The sequence below is a fragment of the Myotis lucifugus genome, unplaced genomic scaffold (assembly GCF_000147115.1).
Source record: "Myotis lucifugus unplaced genomic scaffold, Myoluc2.0 scaffold_9, whole genome shotgun sequence".
Classification (NCBI taxonomy): domain Eukaryota; kingdom Metazoa; phylum Chordata; class Mammalia; order Chiroptera; family Vespertilionidae; genus Myotis; species Myotis lucifugus.
Genome location: NW_005871057.1, coordinates 14,015,907 through 14,023,949, shown reverse-complemented (window position 1 = coordinate 14,023,949; position 8,043 = coordinate 14,015,907). Strand labels below are relative to the sequence as shown.

The 8,043-nt window shown below is 38.6% G+C and overlaps 1 pseudogene; it reads right to left on the bottom strand.

The window, feature by feature from the left end:
- LOC102441470 overlaps nucleotides 1–5,931 on the bottom strand; it is a 37,255-nt pseudogene extending 31,324 nt beyond the window's left edge.
- Between the last annotated feature and the right edge of the window lie 2,112 nt (nucleotides 5,932–8,043).

Genomic DNA, 8,043 nt, shown 5'->3' with positions numbered 1-8,043 from the left:
AGTGTTTCTCAATTTCGTTTCACATATGATATTTTAAAAAATGCCAGAGCCCTGGCCAGTGAGGCTCAGATTTGGGGGCATCGTCCCATGCATTGACAGGTTGCCAGTTAATTTTCTAGTCAGGGCACAAGCCTGGGTTTCTAGCTCCATCCCTGGTAGGGGGCATGCAGGAGGCAGCCATTGATGTTTCTCTCTCACATCAATGTTTCTATTTCCCTGTCCTTTCCCCTCTCTCTAAATATCAATTTAAAAAAAACTTTAAAAAATAAATACATAAATAAATAACTCCATAGTTCTACAAAGACTCTCTTCCTTATACAGTCATAATGATTAATCACATTTAAACATGGCTCTAGAGTTGTATCGTTATCATTCTTTTCTGTAAAAGAGAACTGTACCAGTGTGGGTGGTATGGCCTGAAAACTAGGGCCCACCCATAAAGTGGGCATCTTACTTTACTCTGACCACAACAGCTCCACAGTATAATAAAACTCAAGAGCAGATCTTGAAAGGGAAAACAGAAATTGATTCGTTTTTATGTGCTAACTGCTTTGGGAATTTCTGAGTTTCATACAAATGAAAGTACAAATTATTTTTAGAAATTGTTGCAAGAGCTTTATTCAGGTGATTGATTGAGCAAATGTCACACACACACACACACACACACACACACACACAGCGCTGAAACAGTTACTTGCACAACTTTGTCCTCAGCTTATGTACAGGAATAGTCACCCACCACAGGTAACAAAGATGGGAATGAAAATTAACAGAGAATGGAGAAGCCTGTCCTTATATGCTCTATAATTTGAGTTAAACTGTTCCCTTAAACATAAACTTTGTCATTTTACTTCTGCTGTGGATTTTGTATAACTAGTTTAACATGGCCAACAAAAACATTATGTAATGATTTTTAGCATTTGGGTTTACTAGTGGTAATGGATGAAGAAATTTATTTATAAGTTGAGAATTATATGAATCTCTGCCATTTGGAGGCTAAATATTACGTCCTTTATTTAATAAACAAGAGGCCCAGTGCATGAATTCTTACATGGGTAGGGTCCGGCCTGCCTGCCCACCCTGATGGGGCCGATCCAGCTGGGGGGAGGGGCCATGGAAGGTTGGCTGGCTGGCCCTGCCCGCATTGGGCTGGTTGACCCACCACATTGCATGTCATAGCGACTGGTTGTTCGGGTTATTCCGGTCGCTTGGCTTTTATATAAATAGATATAGATGGCCTATGATATGCAAGGTATTAGTGATAAAATAATTATATATATATATGTATATATATATATGTATAGTCTCTAATAATAATTTATTTTGGAGGCAAGGCAGACATTAATAAGCACAAAAATAAGTGCCTGGAAGAAACATATGAATACCATGAAAGGAGGGAAGTATCTGAACAGGTTTGGAGGGCAGCGATAACTTCAATGAGAAAGTGACCTTGATATAAGATGAGGAGAGTGAGTCAGAGTTTGTGAAGTGAAGCATGGGAGGAAGAACAAGGCAGACAGGGTGGGCTTGAAATGCCTGAAAAACAAGAGAGTACAGTGCACAAAGCAGACTGAGTGAGGCTGTTATGGCTGCAGTGAAGAGTGGAAACGTGATACTGATGTGTGGTGAGAACTGGGGAAGTACAGAGAGATGAGACCCAACAGGACCTTGTGGTCATAATGAAAATTTCATGTGAGTGAAATGCAGTGGATCAAGGTGTCTCAATCACATCTTGTTTTACTTAAAATATGTCATCAATATGTTTTCCAATTCATCTAGCTTTCATTAAATTGCTATTATTATTATTAATTTTTATACGATCTGCTAGATTGGCCATTTAGTTAATTTTGTCATTTGTGGCTGTCACAAAACCACTAGTTCTGCTGATTTTCATTCCAGGGGAGAGTAATTACTTAACAAATGGCCTCATTAAAAAAAGAGAAACAATGTAAACATATGCATTTGTAAAATATGATGGCTTCCTCCATATCAAGAATATACAAAATCTATTGAAATGTACATCAAGTTGAAGAGTCAATAACTTTAAAGTTTAATGTGAAAAGTTGAAAATTAAATATATCTCAGATTCTATAAAAAAATTCTTGTATCTCCACTTTCTGATTGTATTTTGTCTCAAGAATCAGGACATTTCACCTATCGATGCCTGGTATAAACACATTTACTTACTTTACCTGTCTCTTCTTTCCAGTGGTCTCTTTAACAGGAACAATTTCTATAACAGCTATAGGAATGTTGATTAGGCTTATTGACTGTTCTCTGGGCTATGAAATGGACATTCCTAGGATTTGCTTGTCCCACTAAATACAGTGACTAGGAAAAGAAATAATGTAAGGACATTTTACAATAATAAGTAATGCTTTATAGTACATTTCTAAGAAAGCATTTTAAAATATGATTTAATTTGAGTAGTTAACAACTCCAGAAGATATAGTAAGTATTATAATTTCCATGTTATGGCCCAGGAAATTGAAGGTCAGAGGCAAAGTTCTTTGCCAAAGAACATCCAATGGCTGGCCTATGGTGAATGAAATCTGTCCTCTGCTCCATATTTCACTCTCCTTCCATTTCTCCACTGCTCTTCTACACAAATTAGAGCTTGTAATACTGAATTTGCAGAGAGTATATTACATATTTAATGACATGTGTAATTATATATTTAGCAAATTGGAAACATTTCCCCACAACATTCTAATATCAGAATCTGTTGCAGCAGAAAGTATCCAAGAAATAAAGCTTATCATTTCAAAGTAATATCTTTCCCTTTGACATCTCTTGTGCTTTCAATTATCTCCTCTATTTATGGATGTCCTGAGCCTCAGATACAGATGATATTTTCAAAAAGTGAAATTATAATAGTTTTCTCCGAGCATCCTCTCTTCCATCTTAGTATTGATGATGGACCTATTGTTCCTATAACTGAAGATTTCAGCCTCAGTGTGATTTTGAGATCCCCTCTTAATTCTCTTTGACATATTGAATGGATTAATACGATTTTTTTCCTTAGAGTGTTACTTGATGTTGCCTTTCCCTCTTTTCTTTCTGAAGTGCTAATCTGGAGACAGACACCCAGTTTGCATATATTTGTATTCTCATAAAAAGACTCAACCCTTCCTCTCCCATTGTGTGATCTTCATTGTGTAATCTCCTACAAACTAATTGGTAGGGTTTTGTTGTTTTTTACTTTTTATTTTTATTTTCTTATATAATGGCCACATTTTCACATCTCATTGAAAAGATTAGGATAAAATAGCTGCAACATTTACTCAATTGCAGTAATGCCTCATTTATACTCAGAACATCATCATAAAATGAGGAATTTTAAGTTTTGGGTGTTTTCCAGTTACCCCCAAATGTTATATACTAACATTTTTTATTACATATACACTAGAGGCCCGGTGCACAAAATTTGTGCACTGGGGAGGGTGTCCTTCAATCCAGCCTGCACCCTCTCCAATTTGGAAACCCTCCAGGGATGTTCTACTGCTGCTTTAGGCCCACAGGGATTGGGCCTAAACTGGCAGTCAGACATCCCTCTCACAATCTGGGACTGTTGGCTCCCAATCGCTCACCTGCCTGCCTGCCTGATTGCCCCTAACCACTTCTGCCTGCTAGCCTGATTACCCCCTAACTGCTCCCCTGCCGGCCTGGTCGCCCCCAACTGCCCCTCCTGCTGGCCATCTTGTGGCTGGGGGCACGGCCATCTTTGAGAGTGGGGTAGTCAATTAGCATATTCCCTCTTTATTGGCTGTGGGCACCACCATCTTTACGATGGTGTGAGGGTCAATTAGCATATTCCCTCTTTATTAGATAGGATATATATTTGATAGTATTACAGATGTTTTCCATTTCTCCCTCTTTACTCCTCTCCACCCAACCCCTCCTCCCCAACCCCAGGTCTTCACCCGCTTTGGGACAGCATGAATAGACCTGGAGACTATTCAGCTAAGTGAAATAAGCCAATAAGAGAAAGACAACTATCACATGATCTCACTTATTTATGGAATCCCATGAACAAAATGAATTGACCAACAAAATAAGACCTAAAACATGGAGGCATGAAACAGACTAACATACCTCAATGTGAGCGAAGGATGAGGAGAGATAAACCAAAGAACTTATATAATTATATACCAACTTTTTAAAAAACCATTTGTAACCCAAATCCCATCAAGCCAATGATATTAGAGATACTTGAGTTTCACAGGCTCCTTTACCCCTCTCTGCTTATGTCCTGCCTCCATTCCTGTAGTTTTTGCCAATTATCTGTAGGCATCTAACACAGTATTCAGACTGCTCCGGTGTAAGCTGCATTCCTCCTTAATCCCAATGGAAAGTTCAGTTTTCTTCTACTACTGAGACGCTTCACTGGGTGAATGGACCCTGACCTTGCTCTCCAACATTTTTGCCAGAGGGCAACACCGTTATGTCATTGCCCCTGTAGCAGAAAATGGGCTCTGCCTTCTCCCCTCTCCTTAGTCCCAGCCCATGCCAGATGCTGCCACTCCACTTGTTCTGGTCCACTAGGGTCCTGCTGGTAGTCCCGGCTGCTCGTTGGAGTACTAAAATCTTTACTGCTGCTCTTGCAGGGATTCATTGAGAGCTGCCCATGTATTTATTGTGCCAAGGCCAAAAGGTATCTTACAATTGAATGGGGAACCCTAAAACAATGATGTCTGGCTTGAGATTTGTTTCACAGTTGAGTTGTTTTATTTGTTTTGTTAAATCTTAGGTCCACATCATTGATCTAATCACTTCTAGCACTGGCCTGTACAAAGTCTCTCTCAAATGTATTCATTTCTTTAAATACTTTTTTATCTTCCTTTCTCACTTCCATTTCCCCTTCTCTTCTTAGTTAATAATTCTAATACATTTAATGCATATCCTTTTGATCTTGCAACTATGTTTTTAAAATGATTATTGTTATTTTGAACAAAAGTCATATTGTGCCATATATTACTACTATTTTTTTTCTTTGTCACTATGCTTTCAAGTTTGCAATAGGTATGTCTGGAGGGACCGTGTGTCTTTATGGTGCCATGTGTGGGACTTGTTTGAAAATCATACCTAGAAGAACTGCTGGGCAATAGAGTACACAGCACTTTATTTATTAACTATCACAGCACCAGTCTAATTCCACCATTACGCAAGGATTTTTATCCATAGCCACACTGTACTAGTATTTGGAATTATCTGGCAAAGTACTGATGTTAACCAATATTTCTGATTCTTCTCTTCCTGGGAATAAGGTAGTGTTGTATTTTCTCACCCCTTGAAGTTGGATGTGACTGTGACTAGCTTTAAGCAATGGAATAGGTACAGTGTGATATGAGAGTTGGTACCTGAGTTGCCAGGTGAGGCTCATTTAGGGGTCAATTTATTGTACCTCGTACATCTTCCTTTGTTTTGAGCTCCCTCACAGGACATGCCTTCTAGTAACCTGACATTGTGGGATCCCTCACCACTCCCCAGACATAACGAAATATCCTTTAACCTCTATCATTACAAAGAGATTGCCTCAAGATGAGGTCCCTGTTAGAGATGTCCATAACATGCTCATATTCTTCTGCCTTTGCTGGTAGAGCTTATTGAGTATTTTCTCAAAGGCCAAGTCCGTTTTGAACACCAAACACTAGAAAGTACTTCATTGGAAAGATGTACTCAGAAACTCCTGACATGTATAGGGCAGTGTGACTTTAAGCTAAATGAGCCCAGAAAATGATGTTATTTAGAATTGTGCACCTACTTTTCTACAATTTCCTGTTTCCTTTCATCCTGTTGCTCAGCAGATGCTCTTCTTCCTGTTGTCAGTGTGCTTGCTTCTTCAGATGTGCTCTCCTCCTCTCCCAGGCTGGAAACTCCATGAAAGCAGGAGCAATAGCTGTTTTTGTCATCTCTATCCACGCACTGCATCCTGTCTCCTAGGATGGGCTTAATGGATCTTTTTTATTTGTTGTTTTGAATTTGATAGGACTTGCAAAACATGAGAGGTGAGATTATTGTCACTAGGTACGAAACAATTGTAAATATTTCTTTGGGGAGGGCCCGACAGGTCACAATAGAAAACATGAAGAAGCTTTAGTGTCAAAATTTAATAAGCCAAACTTTTGTTCATTAAGGATCATTTATGCTATAGTACAGTACTTTGTTTTCTAAATTACTGATTGTTAATTCCATTTTAATTAGTTCAGGTCACACAACAAATGCTCTTTGAAATAAATTCCATTTTTATATTAGAAGTTTTTGTTTGTTTGTTTGTTTTTTAATGTTTGCTATGTCCAGAGAACAGCACCTTTGAAGTTTGGGGGATAAAAAATCTTTTGGGGAGGAAATCAGAATATATTTAGGGGGGCCTATGTTCTCTTATTTATAATATCAAATCTATATTAGATCAACTTTTAGTTCCTTCTTCCTCAAGTGCACTATTAATTCTATAATTCTATCTCCAAAGCTTTTAATTTTTCTGTTAAATGCCCTCACATTTAAATATTCACAAATATTTTACTTTTTAAAAAAATATGTTTTTATTGATTTTTAGAGAGAGAAGGAAGGAGAGGGATAGAGAGATAAAAACATCAATGAAAAAGAAACATGGATCCACTGCTTCCTATACACCCCCTACTGGGGATCCAGCCCACAACCCCTGGGGGCATGTGCCCTGACTGGGAATCAAACTGGTGACCTCTTGGTTCATGGGTCAATGCTCAACCACTGAACCACACCAGCCAAGCTTCACACACATTTTAAAATATCCAGATGCCTGACTTGTAGTTTTATAGATAAACTATCCAGATGTGTTGGTATCCAGAGTCTACATCTGGAAAAAACTAGGCTTTCTTTCAGAAAAGAAAATGGCTTTTACATAGCACACAGCTGAATACATTTTAATGTGCAAGTAAAGAAAAATTTTGTTAGATAATATTTGTTTACCACTAAGGAACCACTGCTAATTCCATATTCTCACAATTATGAGTCACCACTTTAACAGCTGTCCTTTTCAAAGTGTCACCAGTGTGTTTCTATCTGAAATATTTTTTAACAAGTTCAAATCAGGCAACAGGAGGCCAGCTAAAGGCTCAGAGGTGCTATATAAAGACAATTTTTTTGTTTTACTTTTGAAGGTGTATCTTACCTTGTTTAACCTCACGTGGGGCACTGCTCAGCGGGGGATTGAGATAGGACCATATCAATCAAGAGCAGCTTGCTGAATTAGCTCAGTTTTCACAATGCTGTGTGCACCCTCCTGAGCCCAAACAATGGGGAAGAATTGGTCCCCAGGTGCCAGTGACAGCTAAGAAACGTCTGCAGGATGGCTTTTAAGGTAAAAAAGGGGGCTTTGCAGGCTTTCAATAGTGGCTTGTTCTGACCACTAAGAGGGAAATAAGGATTCTTTCTGGGTTTAGAAATTTATCCAAGGCCAAAGCACTCGTTAGAAATGAATCAACACTAGAACTCATTGTTTTGCTTCCCTCTCAGACTTTTTTCTCCACAGCACACCGCCTCTGGGTTACATCTTTTATAACTCTTTGCTTTTTTACTTTATTCAGTTTAGAACTTTACGTAGGCAACAAACGCATTTGTTATGAAGTTTGCAGTATGGCATACTCGAAAATGCATTCCTCGTTTGCTGAGTCCATTCCCTTTAATAGTAGAGGGGAGTCACGGGTGACCAGAGTGGTGGCGACTATTTTCATTTCAGTTGGGAGAATCTTCCTGGGAATGAAGCTTCATCCTAGCTTACATTTTCTTCGGATGTGTAGTTGTTGATTCAGGGCATCTCTTACTAAGCCTAATGCTTTTTTATGTATAGTCTCAAAGCACCACCTTGAAGTGCAAAGTTGTATATTTTTATTTCTGCTGGACGCTTTGCTTCCTTCTAATACACTGCAAACTGTTTCAGAGACTGTGAGGCTTCAGCACTCTGTTTCTCTGAGGATTCTGAGTCTCGGTTTCCATTGTTGGCTACATTCTCTTTTAGGTTTACTATTTCTGATGAGAATGCCTGGAAGAGTTCCCACAAAAAAA